Genomic DNA, 27,937 nt, shown 5'->3' with positions numbered 1-27,937 from the left:
TTGCAGATTCCCTTAAATTCTAAGACCCCGAGTCTTCAACAACCCATCTAAGTGCAGATACCCTTGTAATTTTCCAACACCAGGGACGCCTCAGGTCCTAAGATGTTTGTTTTAAATCACAGTTACTAATAAAAGAAAAATATTTTTGAATGTAAATATTTTCTGGACGTTTGTTAGTCATAGGTTTTATGTAGTACTAACAAAGCCATTATTGACATAAAACTTAAAAACTAGTCAATTTTAAAACTCCCGAGAAAAATACCAGGAACAATTTGAGTGTGTTTGGGACAGAGAAAACAAAATACTAATGCTTTTCTTGGCTAAGGTCTGTGTGCTATCATCAGTTGATCTCGTGGCAGACTTTCATTTTTTCATTAAAGTAGCACAAAATTAGTATCTTAGAAGACCACGAGAGTGTAACCAAGACCTGATTCAAGCAAGCATGTCAACAGGGGTCCTTTCTCTCCAAGGAGCTAATAAAGCCTGTGGAAACTGTGACCGGCTGATCTAGAAGCTCATAACTTTAAGGGTTAGTTGATTTTGGCTATAAAAGAACCAAATAAATTACACAGGGTGGAACAAATACAGAGAAAAACACAGAAGTCTCATCTTCTCCTTGGTCTTTGTACCTTTTGAGATGCAAGTAACTAAATTCACACAGTAGCTTTTCAGATGAAGTTGTTACAAGAGCCCTTCATCCCGCTGCTGCCCGCGGTGACCGCGGTGAACACAGCTCTGAGTGAGGGCTCGACCATCACCAGGCCAGAGGAAACCATCACTGTGGTTTCCTGGTTTTGTGGAGGGTGCGGTGGAAATAGAAAGCGAGGGAGAGAATCCTGGGCTTTTTATGGGGTGGGCTGCTGGGGCATTTATTTAGCTTTGGGCCTTGCACTCATGGAGGGCCTTAAATTTACCTTTTTTGCATGATCTCCAACTAAGGGTGTCTGTGTAGATGTACGTTTTTTTTGTCTCTGCATTGAAAATATTAAAATATAGAATATACGTTACTCTAAGTCTCTTTTGACGCCCCCACCCCCTCCATATCCGTGGAGCCTATAAACAGTATGAGTTTCGTGTGGCTTCTTAAAGGGCCAAAGACTATTTAAGCAGGAAATAGCGTCAGAAAACAGTTGTTAGATGCTTGTTATTGTGAATTAAAATGAAGGGCTTTTGATGTTGCAGTTTATTTTTTTTAATTTTTAATTTTTTTAATTTTTTTTCAACGTTTATTTATTTTTGGGACAGAGATAGACAGAGCATGAACGGGGGAGGGGCAGAGAGAGAGGGAGACACAGAATCGGAAACAGGCTCCAGGCTCCGAGCCATCAGCCCAGAGCCCGACGCGGGGCTCGAACTCACGGACCGCGAGATCGTGACCTGGCTGAAGTCGGACGCTTAACCGACTGCGCCACCCAGGCGCCCCTTGATGTTGCATTTTAAGGTACGTTCATGATGCTGAAGTTGCCTGGAAGAAAAAAAATATGTGAACATAGCCAGGAGAATTCTGAAAAGGAAAGTCACCTGTCCGTCTGACGTGGTCTGTCAGAGAGCAGAAGGGGATAATGACCTCTTAGGTTGTCATGAGAATGAAAAGGTATTTTTTACTTAAAATTCTTAGGATAGTGTCTGAAACAGAACAAACGTTTAATAAATTTCCTGGTTTAGATACTTGCTTTATTTCATAAACCTTTATCACTTGCTCCGTGTCTGTGGGGAGGTCGATCGGTGATGATGGGGCAAGAGTGGAGTAGATAATGTGATGTAGATGTTTCATCTTTAATAGAGTCAAAGTCAAGCAGGTTCCCGCACGTTGGTGAGCAGTTTTGCACACGGACCCTTCTTGCCGGCGATCTCACTTCTTAGTAGTGCAAGAATTGGGGGCGCCGACTTCCCACACAGTCGGAAGTTTGTGTGTAACTTGCGACAACAAAAAACTTAACTACTAATAGTTGACCGGAAGCCTTACCAGTAACTTGTCAATTAACCCATATTTTGTATATGTGTTGTATACTATACTCTTACAATAAAGTAAGCTAGAGAGAAGAAACTATGAGAAAACCGTAAGGAACAGGAAATATCCTCACGGTTCTGCCCCGTAAGGCACCTGTGTATGAGCGGACCCGTGCAGTTCAGACCCGTGTCGGTCAAGGTCAGCTGTACGCTGGAGAATCGTCTCCGCGTGTTGAGGAGACAGACGCAAGGAAGTCCATTAGGGCGCGGTCGTAGTTGTAAAACACCAAAATTCCTAACTGTCCAGCAGAGCTGTGTGTGAGCTAGGTCTCAGAAGCAGCAGCGAGCGGACGTTTTGGACCGGCGGACGTGATGGGACGGCACTTACAGAAGGTCTGAGGGAGTGCAGAACAGCTCACCCGTTGTGTATGGACGCACGTGGAGGCCTGGCGTAAGACGTGCTTGGAAATGAAAACCCTGGTTCAGGAGAGCGGTCACCTCTTCGGAGCGAAGAAAGGGAATGGGGTCCCAGTCTGTTCCGCTCCTCAGGGGAACCCACTGCCTGTAATGGTTCATGAAGAAAAACGGGCAGGAAGACAACATTCAGACATTTTCATAAAGCTGGGAGGCGAGGGCAGGGCCACTCGCCGTGTTAGTCTCTCTCTTCTTGCTTTGAAACGTTTCCCATGCACACAAATGAGGTAAGTATGTGGAGATCCTGTAAAAGCAGGAGAGGGAGAGAGAGTGTGGCCTCTGGAGGCAGAGACGCTGGTTTTTCCTCTCTGTGCTGGTGGCTTTACCTCTCCGAGCTCGTGACCTCGTCTCTAAAATAGGGACGGGGCGCCTCGGTGACTCCGTCGCTTAAGCGTCTCACTCTTGGTTTTGGCCCAGGTCATGATCTCACGGTTCATGACTTTGAGCCCCAGGTCGGACTCTGTGCTGACAAGACAGAGCCTGCTTGGGATTCTGTCTCCCTGTCGCTCACCGCCCCTGCCCCTCCACCCTCAAAATAAATACGTAAACACTAAAAAAGATTAAAGAGGGGTAGTAATATCTCTATGACACTTTGGTAGGAATTAAGAGCTTACCTAAAGTGCCTTTTATAGCTGTTGGTGCAGAAGTTCCAAGAGCTGGGAATAAATACTGTCTGAGCAACAGCGGACCTTGTCCGTGCCCTCACATAACTTTAGAGTCTAGTGGGGGAGACAGAGGGTCAGCTATCAGTCAGACACGTGTAAGTGACACCTGTAATCTGTGTCTTAAGGACAAGTGCAAGGCACTGTGATTCCCTTTTTCCCTGAGACATGCCTGAGGGCTGGTCTTTGAAGAAAAAGCAGGAGCTCAGTGCAGAAGACGGGGTAGAGGGGTCCAGCCTGAAGGAACAGCCCGGAAGTGCTGCAGGAGGGCTCAAGGCCAGTAGGAGTTCCCGAGAGGAGGCCGAGGAGGCCGGGGGTGGAGTGGAAGTCCCAGGGGAAGGGCCGGTGCCCAACAGGACTGAAGACCAGGCACGGCCAGGTCTGCAGCTCTCTGAACGCTCCGCCGGGTAACTTGGGGTGTGAGGAGGGCAGTCAGTGGAGGACACTGGTAGACCGGAGTCCCTTAACATCAGGGTGAGCAGAAGAAGCTCTGGGAGGACGGTTCGGAAGCAGCTGTAAACATGGGACGTTGTTAGGAAGTCCTACGAATTGGTAGCTGGGTGGCCCAGAAGAGTCCGTTTAGGTCGTTGCTTCAAACGAGACGAGAATTGAGAGGCAGAAGCTGCATCCACAAACCAGTGGGTAGTCTTTCTCATCATCCACGTGATCGGAAAAGAGTTCTGGTCCTCTGTTAGTGCTTTTTGCCAGTAGCTGTTCACCTTGAAGGTCACCATCTTTTTTTTTTTTTTTTTTTAATTTTTTTTTTTCAACGTTTATTTATTTTTGGGACAGAGAGAGACAGAGCATGAACGGGGGAGGGGCAGAGAGAGAGGGAGACACAGAATCGGAAACAGGCTCCAGGCTCTGAGCCATCAGCCCAGAGCCCGACGCGGGGCTCGAACTCACGGACCGCGAGATCGTGACCCGGTTGAAGTCGGACGCTCAACCGACTGCGCCACCCAGGCGCCCCGAAGGTCACCATCTTTAAACACAGTAAGAGTGCTTTGCTGCATAGATTCTTCAGTTTACGCTGTTCTGCAGACACGAAGTTAAAGCCTAAAATGGATAGTGAAAAATACCAAGGAACTTAACAGTATTTTGAATGGATTCCTTTAGGTATAACCACCGTTGCCAAAAATAACCAGTGATAGGCCCACCCGTTCTCACCGCCAGACGAAATGTTTAATACATTAATGTTTTAAGTGTTTTCCACACATTAGTGAGTTAAACGGACACCTGTTGAGGGTTTACCAGTCTGCCCAAAGCTCCACGCTGTGCGTCCCGTGGTGGGTGATCAGTAAATGACTTTGTTGGTGCGGTGGACCTGCTCCCCTTGGTTTCTGAGGCATTTCAGGGGTCTCTTCCAGCAACGAAGGGGCGGCCAGAAATAGAGCAGAAGGAGAGAAGGTGGGGGCCTGGGCTTCAGACACTGGTTAGTAAAAGAAGTCAATCTCATTCCTCATCGGTCCCACTTAAAGGGTGCTAAGGAACCAACTCAGTCTGAAAACCAGGGGGAAAGGAAAGAACCAAGGACTCGAAGTGTAAGTTAAAAAAAAGACAAAACAACAACCAGAGAAGTACAAAGAGCAACATTTTTAAATAAGCGTTTACCATAAAATTCTGTTACGGGAATGGACCTTTGTATAACTGGTTTCCTGTTGATGGAGAATTTGTTTGTTTTCTCCTTCTCTTCCTCCTCCTTGAATCCACAGACGGTACTTGTTTCTGTTATTTTGATGAACTTTAGGTTAGTCACAGGGTAAACTGTGGCAATGGGACTTCTGGGTTAGACGGTATTTTTAAAGGTGTAGTAAAGATATTAATAAACCCCACCGTGTTGTCCTCTGGAAAGGTCACCCCACCTTGTCACCCCACACACCTTTATATAAATATAAATAAAAATATCTCTTTGTCTTTTTTTTTAATGTTTATATTTATTTTTGAGACAGAGACAGAGCATGAGTGGGGGAGGGGCAGATCGAGAGGAAGACACAGAAACTGAAGCAGGCTCCAGGCTGTCAGCACAGAGCCCGACGCAGGGCTTGAACTCGTCAACCGTGAGATCGTGACCTGAGCCGAAGTCGGACACTCATCCAGCTGAGCCACCCAGGCGCCCCAGGGGTGTTGCAGTCTTAAAGCTAGCCTAGTGAAAGTGGAAGCAGCATCTGAGTGCTGTGATCTGAATGTAATTTAGTTTTGAGTAAATTAATTTGTATTAATTTTTTTTAACTTCATATTTTTTGGCTAATGCTTTTTATTCATTTCTAATCAGGAGTCTTTAAATTTAATGCTTTGGTTGGTCCAAGGTGCACTGGGCTTCCGTTATACTTATGGACATGTGGCTTCACAAGGAGGCACAGTGGGTGTTACAGGAAGGTCTCGAGCAGGAGCTGGCTATATGGTGTGCCCCGATCTTCTCAGCACAGAAACCCCAGAGGAGAGATGGGGTTTATAATGAGCGCTACAGCATGTTACGGATAAAGCGTTTTTGTAGACTCTACAGTCATGTGGAAATACAACGTTACACTTCTTATAAGTTTACTTACTTTTGAAAGCAAAACCTTTAATTAAATGTTCTTTTTAAAAACTTGCTTTTTCCTTTTCCTAAATTTTTTTTTTTTTTTTAACGTTTATTTGTTTTTGAGACAGAGAGAGACAGAGCATGAATGGGGGAGGGTCAGAGAGAGAAGGAGACACAGAATCCGAAACAGGCTCCAGGCTCTGAGCTGTCAGCACGGAGCCCGACGCAGGGCTTGAACTCACAGGGTGTGAGATCATAACCTGAGCTGAAGTTGGACGCTCAACCGACTGAGCCACCCAGGTGCCCCTAAAAAAATTTTTTTTAATGTTTATTCATTTTTTTTTTTTTTTTTGAGTGAGACAAAGTGTAAGTGGGGGAGGGGCAGAGAGAGAGGGAGACACAGAATCCGAAGCAGGCTCCGGCCCCTGAGCTGTCAGCACAGAACCCGACGCAGGGCTCGAACTCATAAACCGCGAGATCATGACCTGAGCCGAAGTCAGACTCTTAACTGACTGAGCCACCCAGGTGCCCCTGGAATAGATTTTTGAGTGAGCACCTTCATAAATGCTTATGTGTGTTTGTGTATTCAACATGTGCACATGGAATGAGAATGTTTGGCCAAATTAAAACATTTAAGAAGGCAGTTAATGCGGTTCGTGGGTTCGAGCCCCACGTCGGGCTCTGTGCTGACAGCTTGGAGCCTGGAGCCTGCTTTGGATTCCGTGTCTCCCTCTCTCTCTGCCCCTCCCCCACTCACGTGCTGTCTCTGTCTCTCAAAAATAAAATAAACATTAAAAAAAATGAGAAAAAAAAAGGCAGTTAAAAAGGAAATTTTGACAGGTGCTTGGTTGGCCCTGTCAGCAGAGCATGGGACTCTTGATCGCGGGGTTGTGAGTTCAAGCGCCACACTGTGTATAGAGATTGCTTAAAAATAAAATCTTAAAAGAAGAAAAAAGAAATTTTGAGGTGAGGACTTTAACAATTAGCATTTAGAAAAACAGCAAATACATTCTTTTCTATAGAATTAGAATCTTGGCAAATCTTTAAAGGAGCTTTGCTACGTGAACATACGAGGAACCTGTCTGATTTCTTTCTGAGACTGATGTGGAGAAGTTTCAGGATCTCTTAATATTTTCCAGTATGATCTCTTTACCATATGTGTTCATGTTGTGAGATAAAAAACTTGTACATTGCAAATCACATAAGATTGCAAATAAATATTATAATGTTATTTTCCTCATCTTTTACGATTTAGCCTCTAAATTTAATTCCTCCTTGCAGGCATGTGAATTTTCCTTTACTACTAGATGGCTATTCCAGTCACCTGCACCACAAAGGAGCTTTTTCTGTCTCTAGTGTCGTATCCTGGGAACGGCAGGAATTTGGAAGAACCCTGCAACAGAGGCAGAAGGAGGAGATTTGAGTTTCGTGGGGTTTTGTCTTGCCTGCATTACATTTAAAAGTATCTTTGTCCAGAGAGGGAAGAAGAAATACTGCAGATTTGCAGGTTAATGTAACGGGACTAAAGTCTTCTCTTTGTAACTTTGTGAATGGAGAAGAATATTCTCTGTATGTTTCCTTTCTTCTAGTTTTAAAACTTCCTAAATATTTCACTTTTAGGCCGTTTCCCACTTGTCTGATTTGGTTTTGCGTGGAATTTGAGAACAGAGAAGACATTTTGTGGAATCATATAAACTTATCTTCCTGTGAGAGGTCACACCTGCCACAAACAAACGATGCCACAACCGAGAACGTGTTAGACGCCAGTGTAGGGTATCTGTAAATATTCAGAAGTTAATACATGGGAGAAGTTAAAAATGTTATTAGAGAAGAGAAAAAGGATACACTTTTCACAAGACTTTTTCAGACAGAATGTTGAGGTCTGTCACATGTAAAGACTTCAGGAAGATTATGATCGGGCCAGCCTTTAGGAAAGGTCTGTGTATCTGTATAGCAAAAAGACTTGTGGGATAGTACCATGAAGTAAAGAAAGGCGAGTTAAAATAGGACAGGAGAGTAATTTCATGTTGTTTTCTGAAGAAGATAAGACCCGGTACTTGTCAGGTTGAGGGGTGCAGAGCACAGCTTGATCGTGTAATTCTAAAAGTACACTTGTAAACATACCTTAAGTACATTCCTACCCTCCGACCCGGTCGTTCGAAGCATAAACATTTATGATAAGAAAATAATTTAAAAGACTTCAATACAGTTGCAGCAGAAACCAAGGGTGTACATATGCACAGAGCTTTTTATAGAAACGTTACATTTTCCGGAATAAAGACCCTGTGTTTGTGGCACAGAGATGGACTATCACCAGAGTCGCGTGCCGTGGCTGCTCCGTGCCGTGGCTGCTCAGCCGTACGCGTGCACAGGTCTGTTAATTGTGCACGGGTAGTTGTACATCTGCTTGCGAGAGGCAGTCAAGGCTCTGGAAATGTGCGCCCTGTAGGGTTTCGGTTCTGTGTTCACATGAGGAGACTGGGCAGTCTGCTGGTTTCACTTACAAGTAGGCAGACACAGAGTACGTGGATGGCACAGCCGTGGAGGCAGTCCCACTTTGTGTGGAGAGGGGGGACTCTGACCGTGGGGGAAGCCTCCAGAGTGGAGCTCTGTGAAGGCGGGGACCCGTCCTGCCTTGCGCATCTCGGCGTTGCCGTCGAGGACCTGCTCTCAGCAAATGATCAGTGTTTCGTCTGGTACCCTTTTCTCTAAATTCTGGTTGCTGATTCGGGCTTCTAAACCCCTGTTAGGTGACCGCATCAGAATCACTCGAGCCCAATTCTGGGGCACCTGGGTGGCTCAGTCGGTTGGGCGGCCGACTTCGGCTCAGGTCATGATCTCGCGGTCCGTGAGTTCAAGCCCCGCGTCAGGCTCTGTGCTGACAGCTCGGAGCCTGGACCCTGCTTCCGATTCTGTGTCTCCCTCTCTCTCTGCTCCTCCCCCGGTCACACTCTGTCTCTCTCTCAAAAATAAATAAACATTAAAAAATTAAAAAAAAATTTTTTTTAAATAACAACTTCCTAGGTCTCCGTTGCCTGGAATTCTTATTCCTTCGTGTGGGCCTTTATTTCTCCAAGTTTTTATTTCAAAATAATTTTAAACCTTCAGAAAACTCAGAGAGTTCCCCATGACTCTTCACCCAGCTTTTCTTCCTGTAACCCGATGAGACTGTAGCCCAGCTGTTAAAACGAGGAAACGAACACTATCACGATACTATTAACTGATCTGTGAGCCTTGTTTGAATTCTGCCAGTTTTCCCATTTATATCCTTTCTGTGGCCCAGGATCTGATCTAGGATCCCACGCTGCACTGAATGGTCTTGCTCTCCTGGTCTCTCGCAACATGTGCTCATAGCTCTTCAGTTTCTTTCTTCCGCAACCTTGGTAATTTTGAAGAGCGAGCTTTAGTTTCTTGGTCAGTGTCCCTCAATTTGGGCACGTGTGGTGTTTTCTCATGACTGTATTGAGCTTATGCCACAGGAGAGAGCTGTGCACGTGTCAGTACATCACATCAGGGGGTGTATGATGTCAGTAAGTCTTGTTACCGATGGTATTAACTTTGATTACTTAACGTTTCTGCACAGCGTTTTTACTCTGTAAAGTAACTCTTTTTTCCTTTGTTATTCAGCATCTCGTGAGGAGATCTTTGCAAATACCCTGTTTCTCAACAAAAATTACCTCGGAAGTACCATAGTAACACTTGCTGCATTCAGGAGCATCAGTGATTCGGCTTTCAGATACCCTGCTTTTCTCATCGGGGTGGGGACTCTTCCGTGCAACAGCGTCACTATGAAATTGGCTTGATTTTCTATTTTTACTGCTCCATCTACTTCCAGTGGTTGGGAAGCCACCGTAAGAACTGCCCCTTTCCCTCACTTACTTGTTCATATTCCTGTGTCCCCGTGAGTATTTGTTGTGCGGGTTTCCGTCCGTCACCGTCACTCGCTCACTTTCCTGCTGCAGTCGTTGCAGCCTTGGCCGTCGGGAGCTCCTCTGAGTTAGCTTCTGTCTTCTTTCCATATTTCCTTAAAAAAAATTTTTTTTAACATTTATTTATTTATTTTTGAGGCAGAGAGAGACAGAGCATGAACGGGGGAGGGGCAGAGAGAGAGAGGGAGACACGGAATCCGAAGCAGGCTCCAGGCTCTGAGCCGTCAGCACAGAGCCCGACGCGGGGCTCGAACTCACGGACCGTGAGATCATGACCTGAGCCAAAGTCGGACGCTTAACCAGCTGAGCCACCCAGGCGCCCCTCCACATTTCCTTTGTTTTCTAGCACGTACGTGCTTTGAATCATCACAAGATATTCCAGGCTCCAGGCTTGTCTTAGTTTTACCTGCAATGGCTGTCAAGTTCCAAGGGTCCCGGGTTTCTTTTACCAGAAGGTGGTGTTAGAAACCAAGGTCGGGGGTGGAACGTGCTCCTTGCTGCTGGGGTGTTAGTGCTTGGAGGCCCTTGGCGTGCACAGGGCTAGTAAGCACACATGCGTATGCCAGCACATCTGCGTGCACACATCTGTTTCTGTACCTGTTGAGATACACGTATCTCTCTCTGTGTATATGTACACACACACAACCGTGAGTTTGTGAGTTCTTATCTCTGACTCGGATCCAGTAGGACACGGTTCTTCCTAACCTTCCCCCTTCTCTTACTTGTGACCCTTTTCTCCGGCAGTGAGAAACTTGGCTCCCACTGTCTGTAATATATTTTACTTGTTCACACCGTGTGTACACAAAGAGCAGTGACTCTACCTGGAGGCAGTTTTGTCCCCAGAGGGCCATTTGGCAATGTATAGAGACATTTTCAATCTTCACAACTCAGGTGGGGGAGTTTAATGGCGTCTAGTGAGTAGGGGACCGCCTGCACGCGCAGGACAGGACGAAGAATGAAACGGACCACAATGCCAGCAGTGCCGATGTTGAGAAACCTTGAATGTCAGGTAGTTTCGGAATGGCTGTTTACCCCTGTGAAAAATAAATTTACTGGGGCGCCTGGGGGACTCTGTTGGTTAAGCTTCTTTCTGACCGTTGGTTTCGGCTGAGGTCATGATCTCACGGTTCGTGAGTTTCAGCCACACGTGGGGCTCTGTGTTGACAGTGCAGAGCTTGCTTGGGATTCTCTCTCTCTCCCTCTCCCTCCCTCCCTCCCTCCCTTTCTCTCTCTCTCTGCCTTTCCCTGCTCATGTGCATGCTTTCTCTCTCCCTCTCAAAACAAAAACACAAAAAACAAAAAAAAAAACTTATAAAAATGAATATACTAAGTAGCATATAATATTTGTGTAGTTATTTTTTTCTTTAGTCTTACAGCATTTATTCAAAACAGTGTCATCCAGAGTTTACTAGGGTTTGTTCCTTCCCCCACTTCCTTTAGTATGGTTGTTGCTCACTTAGGATACAGTTAGGGTCACAGTTACTGTTTGTACTCAGTTGGGGTTTGACTGATTGAATATGTGAAACGTCAAGGTTCTAAAAGAGCAGTACACAAAGATCCGCTCTCAAGGTGGGAATCTGTTTTCACAAGGTCCCCAGATGATTCCACTACTCACCTGTTCAGAACCGACGGTGTAGCTTATGGGCTTTGAAGTCAGACCTGAATTTAAACACAGTCTCTTACCAGGTATGTAATGTCGGGTAGGTCCCTTTCCACCTCTGAGCCTGTACTTCCAAGGGTGGTTGTGACGATACGAAAACATACATGCAGTGCTCGTCACAATGCCTGCACACGGCACCCAGGTGAGAGCTGATCTCGTTCTTCCACGTGTCCATTTAACAAGCAAGTTGTGTTGCTGCTGTGTCCTGAGGCCCCATACTGCTTCCTCATGAGGCCGAATAACGAAGACGCTGTTCGTGCCTTTGAGTAGTTCACCTTCTAGGGAGATTCTAGGCGGTTTTGCAGAAGATACAATGGCCATTTCCTACATTGATGTGCGATATAAGAGACTAGGATAGTAATAAATCATGATTTTATGGAAGCTTGTCCCTAGAAAGCCTCACTGGTGCAGACTGTGTGTGCGCTTGTCTGGTGAGCTATCGTGGTAAGAAACAACAATCTAGAGACACAGGTAGTATATGTCTGAGACTCTGTCGGATAGAAGACATTCCAGGCTTCTAAGGATGTCTAGATACCAGGCCACTTGAGTGAAGTTGAATTCTGTAGTGAGTGTCTGTAGTCCGATGTTTAGCATTCTTAGATACCAGGCATTCAAGTGATTTTTTAATGAGTGCTTTTCTTTTTTTTTTTTTTTTTTTTTTTTAAATTTTTTTTTTTCAACGTTTATTTATTTTTGGGACAGAGAGAGACAGAGCATGAACGGGGGAGGGGCAGAGAGAGAGGGAGACACAGAATCGGAAACAGGCTCCAGGCTCTGAGCCATCAGCCCAGAGCCCGACGCGGGGCTCGAACTCACCGACCGCGAGATCGTGACCTGGCTGAAGTCGGACGCTTAACCGACTGCGCCACCCAGGCGCCCCTAATGAGTGCTTTTCAATTTCATTATGTGTACAGATCATCTGGGAATTTAGTTAAAAAGCAGAATCAGAGTCGGTAGATGTGGACGGGGGCCTGGGAATCTGCACTTATACCAAGCTCCCAGCAGATGTAGTTGGCCGTGGGTCCCACGTTGAGTCATGAGAGTTATTGCACGACTTTGAAATTGTATTTTCTGGCTTTCGGTCCTAGTTCTTGTACTTACTAGACATGCGCCTGTTAGGAATGGTTAATTTCACTCTGCATGTTGTATGATGTTACTAGCTATCGAACTCAACACATGTAACAATTAACCTTTTAAATTAACAACATGAAGACAAGCCTCCAACAACTAATTGGTAGAATTGACAGACGAGTGTCATAATTTGGTGTTGCAGCTAAGGATGTCCTTCTTCCATTTGATCTACATTTTATCTGTGAGACTTACCCCCTCCCCGCCCCCATTGTGACAGCCACTGACACGGATACCTAAATAAACGAAAATTAGGACCAGAGTTTTTTGTTTTGTTTTGTTTTGTTTTGTTTTTTTAAGTAAGCTCTACGCCCAACGTGGGGCTTGAACTCACGACCTGACAGCAAGAATTGCCCGCTCTACTGACTGAGCCGGCCAGGTGCCGCAGGACCAGAAGTTTTAAAAAATATATACGTATGTTAACACTGTTCTCGCTATATTCATGTATAAATAATAAATAAAAAATGTTTTAGTGGAACAGTTTTTGAACTACCAATAAATGAAAGAGAATAATGTATTATTTACATTATCCTGTTACATTTTCTGATTTGTTTTTTCTTAATTAATTTTTTGGTATAGAAGTACATTTCTGTAATTTATATTGTAAATCGAGGGTATGTGCTCAAGGGTACTTTACCCATAAAGGGTGGAAGAAGAAAGTTTAGATTTCACTGCTATGGAGCAGAGAAAAAATGGCTTTCTTTTGAAAAAACATTGAGGGCAGATGTTAATGGTTTGCCACTCGGACTAAATGAAGCTCTCCTTAGGGTGTTTGCAGGGTATCTGACACTGAGAGACTGTGATTCCCTTGATGTAGTGTAGCTGGAATTGGGGGCCCTTCACTTGGAAGTAAATGTTGGTGGTGACACAGCGTCCCTCCCCTCCCCGAAACAGAGGGCAAGGGACCCTAGAATTGAGGTGACCGGCTAGTCTATTACATTAACTAAATGGAGTTGACCTAGTCCCGGTTCATGAGGGTTCTAAGGGTCTTCAGAAGAAAGCAGTTGTTATAGGTGAGTGTACATGGATTAGCCTGCCTGCTTGGGGCCCCGCTTTTCTCGGTCTTTGAGCCCGAGTGCCCAGACTTTGCGCTCCGTGGCACCTTTGACACTCTTAAAATTGGTGGAGGATCTCAAGGAACTTCTGTTTATATGAGTTACAGCCATCAGTCGTTAACCACAGCAGGAATTAAAACAGAATTTTTAAACATTCATTAATTCATTAAAAAGATAAAACTATTGCATGTTAACATAAATAACATATTTCATGAAAAGTAACTGTATTTCCCAAAAGAAAAATTAGAAGAGTGGCATTATTGTACATTGTTTACAAATCTCTTTAATGTCTGGTTCACTAGAAGACAGTGGATTTTTCTCTCTGCTTTTACACCCGTTCCACTCCCTCTGTCACAATATGGCGCATCGTGTAGCCTCTGGAAAACTCTGTTGGACACTCATGACCCATGAAGAGGGAACCAACATCACGTAGATCTGACCTTGCTGGCACCCTGGAGGGGCCTGTGGGAACCCAGGGTTTCCCTTCATCCTGGGCTAAGGAGGGAGTTGCTGTGGCTGTTTGTGGCCTGCACAGGGCCAGGGGCTGGGTCTGCCTCTCTGGAGAGGCTCGGCGGGGAGCTTGGCAGGGGCTCGGTTAGGGGTGCCTTCTGGGTGCCCCATGTCCCGTTTCGGTCTCCCGGGCCGTTACAGGTCTCAGATCAAGCTTCGTGGCGCTCTGATAGCCCACAAGCTGCCTGGGTAAGTATCTGCTGAGTCCAATAAACTCTTCTGGACGAACCTATTCCAGGTTCACTGAGAAATCAATTAAATGGATAGAATTTGCTCAGTTTCTAGTTTTTCTCTTATAAATTATTTGTATCTGTTCTTTTTGTTAGTCAACATTAGCTGGAAAGACAAATGAAAGTTTTATTATTAATGCAAGACCTTGAAATGATCATACAAAATTGATACACTTGTTTTTTGTTGTGATATATAGGCCCTTGGTTGAGTTTTGTTAAAGATATATATACACGGTAGTATCTTCTGCAATGAAATTACTCCTAATATGTTGCAGAATTAAATATATCCCGTTTTATGCCACGTCACGTGGAGTCCGCCTGGTATTTCATAAAGAGTACCGTGATGTTCTGGTGTTCTGCCCAGTGAAGAGGTTTGAAAACCCTGCAGAGGGCGACCAGGGAGGCGCTGTTTAGGCCTGAGCTGCTGCGTGTGATGTAGCACCCGGAGCCCCCGCCATCGCGGCCGTGGGGACACGGGGCAGAGACTTGGCGATCCCTCTCCGGCCCGCTGATGGGGCTGACACTCAGGCTCCTCCCGTGTCTCTCCTCCATGGTTTCCTGATGCTGATGGCAGACGGGGCGGGGGTAGGGACCCTGAGTATTGAGTGCGGGGAGACAGGGAGCCCAGCGGCGGGAACAGCTGCCACAGCTGACCGTTAGCACTTGTTTCGTTGGCTGACGATTCAGGCCCCGGCGCGTTCAGGAAATGTGTGCGGACCTACCGTGTGCTTTAGAATCACGTCGAAGAAATCGACACACTAAAGCTGGTGTTTTGAGGAAGCTGCACCGACTGTAAGAAGACCGTGTTTGCATCTCCCTGGTAAATAAAACCTGCCTTTCTTCCTCCGGGAGGATTAACTAGCCAGGAGGCTGCTCTTTGAAGCTGCTGGACTTGCACAGGCCCGGCCGGCAGCCCAGAGGTGGAGGAAGCCGGTGTACTTTGATGTCAGAGCTGATTTCAGACCATCTTAGGCTGCGTTTTCTTTGAAGCACCGTGATTCTAGGCGACCTCTGCGCACGTAGGGCCAATCAGTTGACCTAGAAAAGCCTAGAAAGAAAAGGCCTTTGCCGAAAGGGAGTTGAAAATAGCTACAGGTTATTTGAAATATCATGTTTACTTAAAGAGTTTTGAGAGAGATAATTTGGAGTTAATCTAGTTTCCCTAAAAGCACGAGATTAGTTGTTCAGAATGGTTTCTTGTGGGAAGTTACGATTGGTTGTGATGCGTCCCTTGGAATTCTCTGGGCTCCGGCAGACCCGACTTGCAGATATTTCTGGGAGGGGCCTGTTTAGGGTTGGGTGCACAACTGCATAAACACAGAGTGTTTTAAATAAAGGGTTTTGAGTCGGAAAAAATAAACACAGAGGCTGAAGGTTCCGTTCAGAGATACGGAGTTACCAAGTTTCTTTTCCCTGATGTCAAGTTAATGGGAAATTGGAAACCGAGAGCTGGTTTGTGTTACCCTCTTACACCTTAAAACGTTGCTTGTCAGGACAGGCACATTTTTAAAATACTTGTTTGAATACCTGAATTATAAGCCTTATTTTCCTGCCAGTTTGTCACCCTTCTGAATGGTTGTTCTGATAACACAGCATCTGGACACTTCTCAACCAGTTGGGATTAAAAGAAGCTGGTCAAGGTGTTTTCTTCTCCCTTTGCCCTTACGTCCGCAGGCCCGGGTACTTTCTGGTTTCAGGCATGATAGTTTCTTAAACTAAGTATTTATAAATATCACACTGCTTTTTTTAAAAAAACTTTAGGGGCGCCTGGGTGGCTCAGTCGGTTGAGTGTCCGACTTCAGCTCAGGTCATGATCTCACCACTTGTGGGTTCAAGCCCCGTGTCGGGCTCTGTGCTGTCAGCTCAGAGCCTGGAGCCTGCTTCGGATTCTGTGTCTCGCTCTCTCTCTGTCCCTCCCCTGCTCATGCTCTGTCTCTGTCTCAAAAAAATAAATTAATTAATTAATAAAAACATTTAAAAAATTTAAAAAACAAAAACAACAAAAAAAAAACTTTAATCTTTTTTTTTTTTTTTAATTTATTTAAACTAAAAACAACAACTACATTTCTCCTACCCTCTACTCCCTCTCCCCACCCCGCCACCTCTGGCCCCTACCAATCTATTCTGTGTACCTTTGAGCTTGGGGTGTCTGTTTTAGATTCTACAATAAGAGAGATCATACGGTGTTTCCGTTTCTCTGTCTGACTTATTTCAGTTAGCATAAAGCCCTCACAGCCCATCCATGTTGTTGCAGATCACAAGGTTTCATACTTTCTTATGGCTGAGTAATATTCCATATTACATGTACACACACACGCATGCACGCACGCCACATCTCTATCCAGTCGTCTGTCAGTGGACATGTGGGCGGTCGTAGATAGTGCTACAGTGAACATGGGGGGTGCAGATATCTTTTCAAGTTAGCCTTTTCATTTTCTTCAGATGAGTACCCAGAAGTGGGATTGCTGGGTTGTAGGGTAGTTCTGTTGTTACCTTTCTGAGGACCCTCCACAGTGTTTTCCAGAGCGGCCGCGCCCGTGTGCATTCCTACCAACGGTGCACGGGGGGTCCCCTTTCTCCGCAGCCTCGCCAGCACCTGTTGTTTCCCGGGTTGTTGATCTTGGCCATCCTGGCGGGCTTGAGGTGGTATCTCATCGTGGCTTTGATTGGCGTCTCCCTCATGATGAGTGACGTTGAGCATCTTTTCATGTGTCTGTTGCCATCTGTGTGTCCTGGGTGGAAACATGGCTATTCGGGTTGTCTGCCCATTTTAAAACCACATTTTTTTTTTTCTGTTGAATTGTGTGCGTTCTTTACATATTTTGAATATTAGGTCCTTAGCAGATGCATGGTTTGCAAATATCTTCTCCCACTCAGTAGGCTGCCTTTTCGTTTTGTGGATGGTTCCCTTTGCTTTATTACTTAAAAACACCACGTTGCTCTTGTGTTTAATGTTTTCATGCTCAAAATAATGATGTCTCTGAGGATGGAAACAGAGCATTTTCCTAACTTAGCAGGTGGGAGTGGGGCTCAGAGGTCACAGTAGGGGAGGAGTGACCCTGCTCTGGCCCTTCTTCAGCCACTGCTCCTGCTTCCGCAGGGACTCTCCGGGGGGCTGGGCTGCTTGGTCTTTGAAATGTCGGTTATGGAACTCACAGCTGTGGGAGGGTCAGCAAAGTGGGTCCGAGTGGGTCTGGTCTGCCTGAGGGTCAGCAGCAAGCCGGCTTTTCATACCCGTCGTTTCACTCGAGACCATCCCCAGTAAAGGCTCAGCTTTCTGGACTGACCCCAGGCAGCGACCCCCTGCGAAGAGACGCGTGCGCAGCGGAGGGAGGCCGCCGGCAGTGTCTGCTTTGGGGTGAGCCTCACACGTGACGTGCCGGCCGCTACGTCGTGTGAGCGAGACGGAGCCATTGTCTCCGTGGACGTGCACCGTATGCACACGTGTGTGGAACACACCGTCTTCTCAAGAGTACACGGTGTCTTTCTTGAGAGACAGAGCAGGGGAGGGGCAGAGAGAGAGGGAGACACCGAATCCGAAGCAGCTCCAGGCTCCGAGCTGTCAGCACAGAGCCTGACGCGGGGCTGGAACCCACGAACCGTGAGATCGTGACCTGAGCCAAAGTCAGCCAGCTGAGCCACCCAGGCTCCCCTAAAAAGGTTTTTCTTAATGTTGCCAGCGTTACCTCAGCAATATGTAATATTCAAAGGAAGACAGTTTTCACTGTTGACAATCTTGAAAAAGAATTCTTAACCTCTATTTTGCTGTTTCAGAGCAAAACCTTAAGGAACAAACTATTGAGAAGTTTTGTACCTGCGAATCTAAATCATTTTGAAATCAGTCATAACTGAGAGCTGTGCATTTTGAGTTCTTTTGTTGAGAAGTACTCTTTTTTTTTTTTTTAATTTTTTAATGTTTATTCTTGAGAGAGAGAGAGAGAGAGAGAGAGAGAGAGAGAGAGAGAGAGAGCTCAAGCAGGGGAGGGGCAGAGAGAGAGAGAGAAAGGGAGACACAGAATCCGAAGCAGGCTCCAGGCTCTGAGCTGTCAGCGCTTGACTCGTGAACTCCGAGATCATGACCTGAGCCAAAGTCGGGCACTTAACCGACTGAACCACCCAGGTCCCCTGTTGGCAAATCTTCTTAAATATTAAATATCAGCTGGAAAACAGAAGTAAATGATGAATAGTGTATTATTACTAAAAGAGATTTCCTTTAGTATGTAGAAGATTACAATCTGCAGACTTTTACCATTTTTAACTGATTATAGCTTCCTTATAAGGAACTGCCCATCATTGTTAAACAGGCTCATTCGTTCATTTATTCAGCCCATGTAATTGTCCACTTCGTTCTTTGCGACCGACTTTTTGTTACATTTTGCACTGGAGACACAATCAGAAGTGAGTGGAACACACATCTCTTACTGTTTATCACCTGTTCATTTAACAGATAATTCTTGAACACCAGCTGTGCACCTGGCGCTGTTCTGCAGGCTGGGGTCGTGGTCCGTGGAGGAAGAAGCAGTCAGTAACTAATGGGTGCTTAAGCTAATTCCAGAGAGGGATCAGTGCTTCACAGATGGGGAGGGATAATCTGTTAGATCTTTAAGGCTGCTCTGCGTTATAGAAGATGCTAGTACGACTAATCACACACATAAATATGATAAATGCTGAGCAGGAAAAGTAGAGTCCTGTGAGACTATGTAAGTGAGGAGGTGGGGACTAGTCCATTCCAGGGAGACGGGAGAGACTCCTGGGGGAGGTCACATTTGAGCTCGGATTTGAATGTTGGCTAGGTGTGCTGGTCTCCAGGGGCCGCCATATCAAGGCCACAGACCGGGTGGCGTAAACAATACGGAATTGTTGCCTTACAGTCTGGAGACTGTAAGTCTGGGATGAGGGTCCTCTTCTCCAGCTTCTAGTGATTTGCTGGCAGTCCTTAGGGTTTCTGGCTTGTACACTAGTCACCCTATCTCCACCTTCATCCTTACACGGGCATTCTCCCTGACACAGATGTCCAAGCTTCCCCTTTTATAAGGATACCAGTCTTATGACCTCATCCTGAGAAATTACTCTGTAGTGGCCCTGTTTCCAAATGAAGTCACATTCTGGGGTGTTGCGGGCTAGGGCTTCAGTATACATATTTGGGGGACACGGTTTAAACCACAATACCAGGAGTTTGCAGAATGAAGAGGGAGGGGAAACCTTTTTGTCAGGAAGGAAGGACAGCACGTGAGGGTCTTGTGTTGGAAAGAAGCGTGGCTCACTTAAGGATGGACTGGGGAGCACATGCAGTGAGGTGGCCCCAGAACATTCTGAAGGTGGGACAGGTATGGAGGCCACGTGGGCCCAGAGCATGGCCTGAAGGAAAATTTCCAGGTGGCAACATCCAGTAGACAGAAGTTTGTGCGTGTCGACCAGGAGAGAGGCTGAGGCTCCAGAGAAGGACCTGGGCTCGGGCCGTTAGGGGTCAGACTTGGCTAAACTCACTCAGGAACAGTGTCTCCGACGGGAGGGCTGGGATGGCATGTGAGGATGGCCCGTGTGAGGAAGGTGTCGGAACAAGAAGCCCACGAAATGGCAGAGGGTGACATGATGTAGAAACACCTGGTTGCAGGGGCATCTGACTCTTGGTTTTGGCTCAGGTCACGATCTCATGGTTTGTGGGTTCGAGCCCCACATCGGGCTCTTTGCCGACAGCACGGATCCTGCTTGTGATTTTCTCTCTCTCTCTCTCTCTCGAAAATAAATACTTAAAAAAAAAAAAAGAAAAAGAAAGAAATACCTGGATGGAACGCTGCTCAGAAAACCGAGTTCGAGGTGTGCCGGGAAGGAGGGACTGGCCGGTGGGGTCAGATGCCAGGCGGAGGTCGAGTCGGGCAGCTGAGAAGAGATTTGAGGTCAAAGACCCGCCCGTGTAGGAGGTGAGAGTGGAAACCAGGCTTTTGTGTGTTGGGGACGGAAGAGAAGATGGCGAAGCAGAAGGAGTACAAGTGAGCGTGTGTGTAAAGTGCACATTTGCACACTTGCACAGAGAAATATTGAGGCCTGTGGGCGGGGGGCGGGGTGGGGGCAGGGGCACGGACCCGCGAGGCCAGACGGTGCTGTGGGAAGGCGAGCAGATGGGCGGTGCTGGGAGGTGGAGACGCGGAACAGAGGCGGTCGTCGCTTCCTGCTTTCCCGGGTGGAGAAATCGGGAGAACGAGAAATCGGGAGAACGGACAACACTCTCACCCTCCCGCCGGCGGGTTAGCAGCCGGGCCGAGGCGCCGGTGCCACGGGTCCCGCTGACCGCAGGCCCTGAACCGGAGCAGGAAACGTGGGCCCCGGCGGCGCGCCCGGGGCGCGTTCCTGGGACGCGGACGGGAGCGCGCAGCGAGCGGGGCGCGCGGTGGTGCGGCTGGGGCGTGCGTTCCCGCGTGTGGTCAGCCGCGGCTGTTGTCGGCGGAGCAAACACGGGTAACAAGCGCGCTCGCGTAGTGGACTTGGCCTGAGTCCAGTGAGGGGGGTTCCAGGAGAGAACAAATGTTCGCAGCCAAGTGCCTTCCCAAGCAGACAGTCTGGACGTGCCATTCTCTCTCTAGCAGATTCAAACGTTACGTTATTGGAACACCACCTGAGTGTGCGTGCTGTGGGTTTCCAGGGCTTGGCACTTGCTACAGGCTCCGATTACTGTGACTTGATTACTGTAAATGCTCTCGGGGAACAGATGCAGGAAGGTGTGCGTGTGGCTGTGGAACACTCCGACGGGGGATGGAATCCGATCTACAGAGTCAGTTAGCAAAGCAAGGTCGACCTTACCGGCAAGGCCACAACCAGGGCAAGCAGACAAGATAATTTCACTGTTAAAAAAGGAAACGGATGTGGAATTTAAGAAACAAAACAAGTGAACGAACAACAACAACAAAAAAAAAGGTAATCCAAGAAACTGTCTTTTGTTCTGTTTATTTTTGAGAGAGAGAGCACAGGAGCAGGGGAGAGGCAGGGAGAGAGGGAGACACAGAATCCGAAGCAGGCTCCAGGCTCCGAGCTGTCAGCACAGAGCCCGACGCGGGCTTGAACTCACAGACCAGGAGATCATGACCTGAGCCGAAGTCGGACGCTTAACCGACTGAGCCACCCAGGCGCCCCAGAAACAGACTCTTAACTATAGAGAACACACTGCTGGTCACCACAGGGGAGGGGGTGGGGGGACGGGAATGAAGACGTGCACCTGTTGTGAGGAGCACGGGTTGACGTGTGGACGTGTTTGGATCACTGTGTGGTACGTCCAAAACTAGTATTACACCGTATGTCAGCTACCTGAAATTTTAAGAAAACAAAAAAGGAAACGGGTTTAAAATGAAGCAAAATGTACCCAAATGCCCAACTTAGAGATTACACCATGTGTGCAAAATGAAGGGAACGTTTCTGTATCGGGATCATTTGTCATGAAACAAAGGTCAAGACCGTCACGGTTTTGTGTATTTTGAAATTTTCATTAAAAAAAATGACCTGAAAAAATGGGCACCTGGGTGGCTCATGAGGTCAGTTAAGCTCAGGTCATGATCTCACGGTTTGTGAGTTGACAGCTCAGAGCCTGGATCCTGCTTCTGCTTCTGTGTTTCCCCTCTCTCTGCCCCTCCCCCACTGGCACTCTGGATTGTGACAGGCCAGGCGTGCTATGGTTGGAGACGGCCGACCACGGAGGAGCCTGAGGGAGCACGGTCCAGTTGAAGGCCAGGGGAAGCACTTTGGGGAAATTGTGAAAGGGTTAATGATGAGCCTTCACAGAGTGAGTCCCCTTGGCTTATATTATTATTTTAAAAGTTAGTGATCATTTTTAAATACTGAAATACACACTCTTGCCATTTTTCTCAGTCTGTTACTATCCCTTTTTGAGGGGCGCCTGGGTGGCTCCGTCGGTTAAGCAGCCGACTTCGGCTCAGGTCATGATCTTGCAGTCCGTGAGTTCGAGCCCTGCATCGGGCTCTGTGCTGACAGCTCAGAGCCTGGAGCCTGTTTCAGATTCTGTGTCTCCCTCTCTCTGACCCTCCCCCGTTCATGCTCTGTCTCTCTCTGTCTCAAAAATAAAAATAAACGTTAAAAAAAAGTTGTTTTGAAAGGTTGCTGGGAATACATGAGCACCAGCAGTAGCCCTGGTTCTGACTCCTTAGACCACGACGGAGGAAGTCATGTGCAGTTCGCCTCTTTAAAAGAACACGACTGATGGAGACAAACAGATGAATAGAACAGAATACAGAGTCCAGAAGTAGATCCACACACATATATGACCAGCTGATTTTTCAACAAAAGCGCCAGAGTCATTCCATGGAGAAAGATTAGTCTTTTCAACCTCTTGTGATGCTGGACTAAGTAGATCTCTTGGGGGTGGGGGGTGGGTTGGACAACCCTTGACCTCTGCCTCACAGCAAATACCAACGTTTTTTGAAAGTAGATCGTAGACCTAAATGTTATAAAACCTAAAACCAAAACTTACAGGACGAAACATCTAGAGAGTCTTTGTGAACTTAGAGTAGGCAAAGATTTTTGTCTTAGTCCATTCAAGCTTCTGTAACAAAGCAGGGCAGATTGGGGTGGCTTATCAACAGATTTTCTCACCATCCTGGAAGCTGGAAGACCAAGGTCAGGGTGCAGGTGGGGTCGAGCTGTCTTCTGGTGATGAAATTTTCATTGTGTCCTTATGTGGCAGAAGGGGCCAGTGTTCTCCCTGGGCTCGCTTGTGTAAGGGCACTGATCCCATTCACGAGGGCCTTGTCCACATGACCTGATCACCTCCTAAGGGCCCACCTCCTGGTATCATTACATTAGGATTTAACATATGAATTTGGAGGGAGCGGACACAAACATTCAGACCATAATAACTTCCTAGGACAAAGAAAACCACTATTCATGATAAAAAAAAAAAAGTTTTGATAATTTGGACTTAAGACTGTATACGTTTCTGCCTTCAAAAGTTATTATTTAAAAAATGAAAAAAACAGGGCATAAAGTGAGGCAACGTCTGCTTGTATCTAGAATATTTAAAGAACGTTAATAATACAATAATAAGACAATTTAAAAAAAAGTGGGCAGACTTGAAAAGACACTTCAGTTATTTAAAGTTCACAATGAGGGGGAGCCTGGCTAGCTCAGTTTGTGTAGCGTGTGACTCTTGATCTTGGGGTTGTAAGTTCGAGCCCCACGTTGGGTGTGGAGATTACTTAAAAATGAAATCTAAAAAATAAAATAAAATTCACAGCAAGATATAGGCTCCAGAATGGCTGACGTTAAAAAGACTGGAGAGAAAGCAGAACAGGGGGGACGTTTTCGATGGGAGAGTACACACAGCATAACCACTTGTAAAATAGGCAGTTCCTTAGTAAACACACGTGGTTCCATCCCTACACATTTACCCAAAAGAGGTGAAAACGTGTGTCCACAGAAAGGCTTGTTCATGAATGTTGCTATCAGCGTTATTTGTGAGAGACAAAAGCTGGCAACAATGGAAATGTCTGTCAGGAGGAGAATGAACACATTGTGAGTAGTCATGCAGCACAGCCCTCCTCAGCAGTGACAGTTAAGTGCGGACAGATCTCCAGACGTCTATTGAATGAAGGAGACTCAGCACAGAGGACGTTTTCTGTGGATCCATTTGCCAAGTTCTAGAACAGGGAAGAGTAATCTGTGAATGAAGGAATTACATCAGTGGCTGCCTGGAGTGGAATAGAGTTGGGGGATTGGCTATAAAGGGTGTAAGAAATAATAGTCTGTAGCTTGATCTTGATAGTAGTTACGAAGACATGTCCACCCATTTGTCAGAACCCATTGAACTTTATGCTTGAAATTTATACATTTTATTGAGTGTAAATTATACTTCAATAAAGTTGTTTAGAACTAAGAACATGAAATTGTGTTTTAAATAATTAAACTATTGGTAGCATCTAGTTTTATGTATTTGTTAAGAATTTGGTTAAATTTATAAGGAGTTGTCCTGTATTTCTAGGGTGTTGTATTAAACCTTCAAGGAGGCAGTTCACTGAATAGTTTAACTTCGCACCTGATAGTTCTGGTGAGACACAGAAATTGAGGGCTGCCCCGTTCTCTCCAGGAAACACTTCCCGACATTTGCGGCCTTCGCTTTCAGTGGACTGGTTTCTGTATTTAACACATGGACCAGTTTTATTATTATATTACTTTTCTGTGTTTTCAGAGGCTGAAGTACTTGGTGTCTTAGACTATATACACATGACTTAAAAAACATGAATGTGCTTATTTTGGATTTACGTTCCAGAAAGTATTTCCTGTTTCATCTGAGTCCCGAGAGCAAACCTTCCCTGTGTGTCTTCACTCCACGGTGCACGGTTACTGTCATGTTTCTCTTCTGCTTTGTGTCTGGATGTCTTGCACATGGATTGTTGACATCTGATTTTCACTAGCCTAGTACTTTGGGGAGGAAACATAAGCTTTCTTATTAAGTGGTCTTTCTTGTAAAGTCCTGCTCACTTTCTTGGGGGTTGGTTATCGCTTAGGGTTCATGGAGGAAATTTAACTGCAGGGATATCAGCATTGTTTTGAATGGAGAAAGTCTTCAGTAGTTGATGTATTAAAAGTTTAAGTTGGTATTAAAATGTCTTTTTTTGAGGTTCTAAGGGGCATTATTTTTATTTATTTATTATTTTAGAGAGAGAGGGAGAGTGGGGGAGAGGGGCAGAGGGAAAGAGAATACCAAGCAGGCTGCATGCTTTCAGCACAGAGCCTGATGCAGGGCTCAATCCCACAGCCCTGGGATCATGACCTGAGCTGAAATAAGAGTCAGACACTCAACAGACTGAGCCCCCCAGGAGGGATGTTATTTTTAAAAGACCGAGCTCACAGGGCAGTTGAGGGAGGGACACCATTACTGAAGTATCAACTTTGTGTTTATGTGGCGTAGATTGTTCTTGAAAGAGGAAAAGTGATTTTGTTGAAAAACAAATGCAAATTATTAGCTAGTTTATAGTTCTTTTTTTTTTTTTAATGTTTATTTATTTTTGAGGGGGAACAGGGGAGGGGCAGAGAGAGAGGGAGACACAGAATCCGAAGCAGGCTCCAGGCTCCGAGCTGTCAGCACAGAGCTCGACATGGGGCTCAAACCCACAAACCGTGAGATCATGACCTGAGCTGAAGTCAAGAGTCAGATGCTTAACTGACTGAGCCACCCAGGTGCCCCAGAAATTATGTTTAATACAGTCTTTCCACGTCATTGTGCTGTCTCCTGAAATTTTCAACCTGTTGATTTAGGGAGAAAAATCAAGAAAACAGAGTCTCAGATTCTAACGGCCAGAGGATATTTAAAACAGTTTTAAAAGTTACTTGTTTTCTTTCAGTATCTGCCTGAGAAAATCAGACCGTGTCCTCTTACCTGATGAATTATCATCTGTTGATTTCTGCATTGTGGGCATTCAATCCCATTTCTATGTTGATCAAATTTTCAGTGATAAAATCTCCATTTTATGTCCTCATCACAAAGGGTGAGGGCCTTATTTTATATTATGTGGTTTAAATTTTTTTTTTTTTAACGTTTATTTATTTTTGAGATATATGCTGTCTCGTTAGGTAAATTAGTAAGACTAAAGCAAGTAAAATCTAGGCAGTGTGGTTCCTAAGACCCAACAGGGCCCATGTGTTAGAGAGCATACGTCACCTTGCAAACGCCAACCCGCAGGGTGGACACAGACTCCACAGTGGTTGGGTCTGGACTCTGGGCTCACGTGCCTGCGTTTAAAAGGCGATTCTAAAAAAAAATAAAAATAAAAATAAAAAATAAATTAAAAAAAAGTCGATTCTGCTGCGTTGTCATTGTGCACCTGGGGGATGACTTTTGTAAACTTCTTCTCGCGTTCGTGACATGAAGGTAATCATGGGACTTCTTCCGGGAAGCGTGAGGAGTAAACAAGGCCTTATTTATTGAACCGTTACTGACGTCATCCATACACGGTCACATGATGCAGGTCGTTTGGCTGTGCACGTGAGTAGATGAGACATAAAGAGAAAGTCTGGTTGGAGAGTTGTCTTCACTTCCGCCAGACCCTTCATGTGTTGTCTTTCTTGGTTTCTGTTTTCTTTCTTCTGTTGGAGACCCTACTGAGTAATGAACTAACCGGAACATGGAAAGTGGTGTCCCTCACCAGGTTTGCAAACTGGATGGTAGGTAACTGCGTAGTCTGTGTGGAAAACTGAAACCTGACTGTAGTTACGCTTCAGATGAAAACAATGACCCAAATGACCCAGAACTTCATGTAAAAAAAATACTGTTTGTTCTAGCAGTTTTAGTTTCCTAGCAAACTTGAGAGGGGGGTACAGAGACCTCCCGTGTGCCCCCACCCCGACCGGGCACAGCCTCCCCGGCTGTGGACACTCCTCCCCAGATGGGGCAGTGGACGCACCCGCACTGACACATCGTCACCTAGAGGCCACGGCCGTGTACGCTGGGGCCCGTTCTTGGAGCTGGACACGCGCATGTCCGTCAGAGTGTCACAGAGTGTTCTCACTGCCCCCCAAGACCTGTGTGCTTCACCCCCTGCCTCCTCGAGCGCTGATCTTTTTACTGTCTCCATCGAGTTTCCTTTTCCAAACGTCCTACGGTTGGAAGTCTACAGTGTGTAGCCTTTCAGCCTGGCTTCTTCGACGCAGCGCCTTCCATGCCTTTTCGTGGCCCGAAAGGTCGTTTCTTTTTAGTGCCAAACAACGTCCCCTTGTCTGCAGGGGCCTCACGTCATTAATCCATCCATCTACTGAAACACGTCTTGGTTCCTTCCAGAAGAGGCTTTTAAGGCAGGGTAATAACTCACTTGAAGAGTTAGATCGGTATGGAAGTAGTGAGCCATGGTCTCACCTGTGATCTGAGCCAAGCTGAAGTTGGGGGTTTTGTCTGGGAATCAGAGCATTCGCTCAAGGGAGGTTTTATATTTGTCTTGTTATGTTTAAAATGGAGAAAGTAACAGCATATTTGTGAACGAATGGGAACGACCCAGCAGAGAGGGAGAAGTTCCCGAGGGTCTTCGGCAGCGCTCTGTGCTGGTGAGAGGAAGGTAGCTCGCACGCAAGCGTCCGGTGAGTTTTAGGCATGAGGACAGTTTATCTGTAGAAGCAGGGGGGACGTCAGAGAGCTGACCTGCACACAGGCGCCGGGGTGGGGGGTGGCGGGGGCCGCGATGTCGCTGCCGATTGCTTGTTATTCCCAGTAAACTAGAAACCGAGGCTGGGGACCCACCGTGAGGGTGGGGGGAGGGTTTGTGCGAGGTTTGAAGAGCCCGGGCTCCGGAAGAAAAGAAGGAGATGCCAACAATGACGAGGGACAAAGTAGGTGTCCTTCCTGAGACCGACAGCAGACACTTGCTGACAGACGCCGAGGGCTGTGGGAGAACCGTTCCTCCAGAGCACGGAGCGAGATCACTGAAGAGCAGACGTGAGACCTTCGGAGATCTGCAGACGCCGAGCACGTGTGCTCTCCCGAGATTTGTGCCAAAAGAGCCGCAGAACCATTCGCTTCCGCTGGCAGGAAAGTGAGCCCGGATGCAAATACCAGAGGCGAGAGTCAACACGGGCCAAGAAATGGGCGAATATCTTGGTCTATTTAAATTAGCGTTCATTGTAACAAGTAAATATTGAAACGTAACATTGTACCCTTAAGCGTATCTACTAATAAGGGAAGAATTTGGAGCACGTGTGTTAACATAACAAGCTGCTTAAGGTCCGGCGCGGTCCTTCCGGGACGAGCGAGGACAGGCAAGCCCGGTGAGCTCCTCTCCCTTCGGCGGCCTTGGCGGTTGGTCAGTGTGGGGAGATCTTAGGTGTGGT

The 27,937-nt window shown here is 46.4% G+C and overlaps 1 protein-coding gene across 7 annotated transcripts in view; it reads left to right on the top strand.

The window, feature by feature from the left end:
* DISP1 (dispatched RND transporter family member 1) overlaps positions 1–27,937 on the top strand; it is a 188,193-nt gene that overhangs the window by 74,535 nt on the left and 85,721 nt on the right. The gene's annotated exons all lie outside the window — the stretch shown is intronic.

This window comes from Leopardus geoffroyi, chromosome C3 (assembly GCF_018350155.1).
Source record: "Leopardus geoffroyi isolate Oge1 chromosome C3, O.geoffroyi_Oge1_pat1.0, whole genome shotgun sequence".
NCBI lineage: Eukaryota > Metazoa > Chordata > Mammalia > Carnivora > Felidae > Leopardus > Leopardus geoffroyi.
Note: the sequence above shows the minus strand (reverse complement) of the source record. Positions and strands in the feature narration are given on the sequence as shown.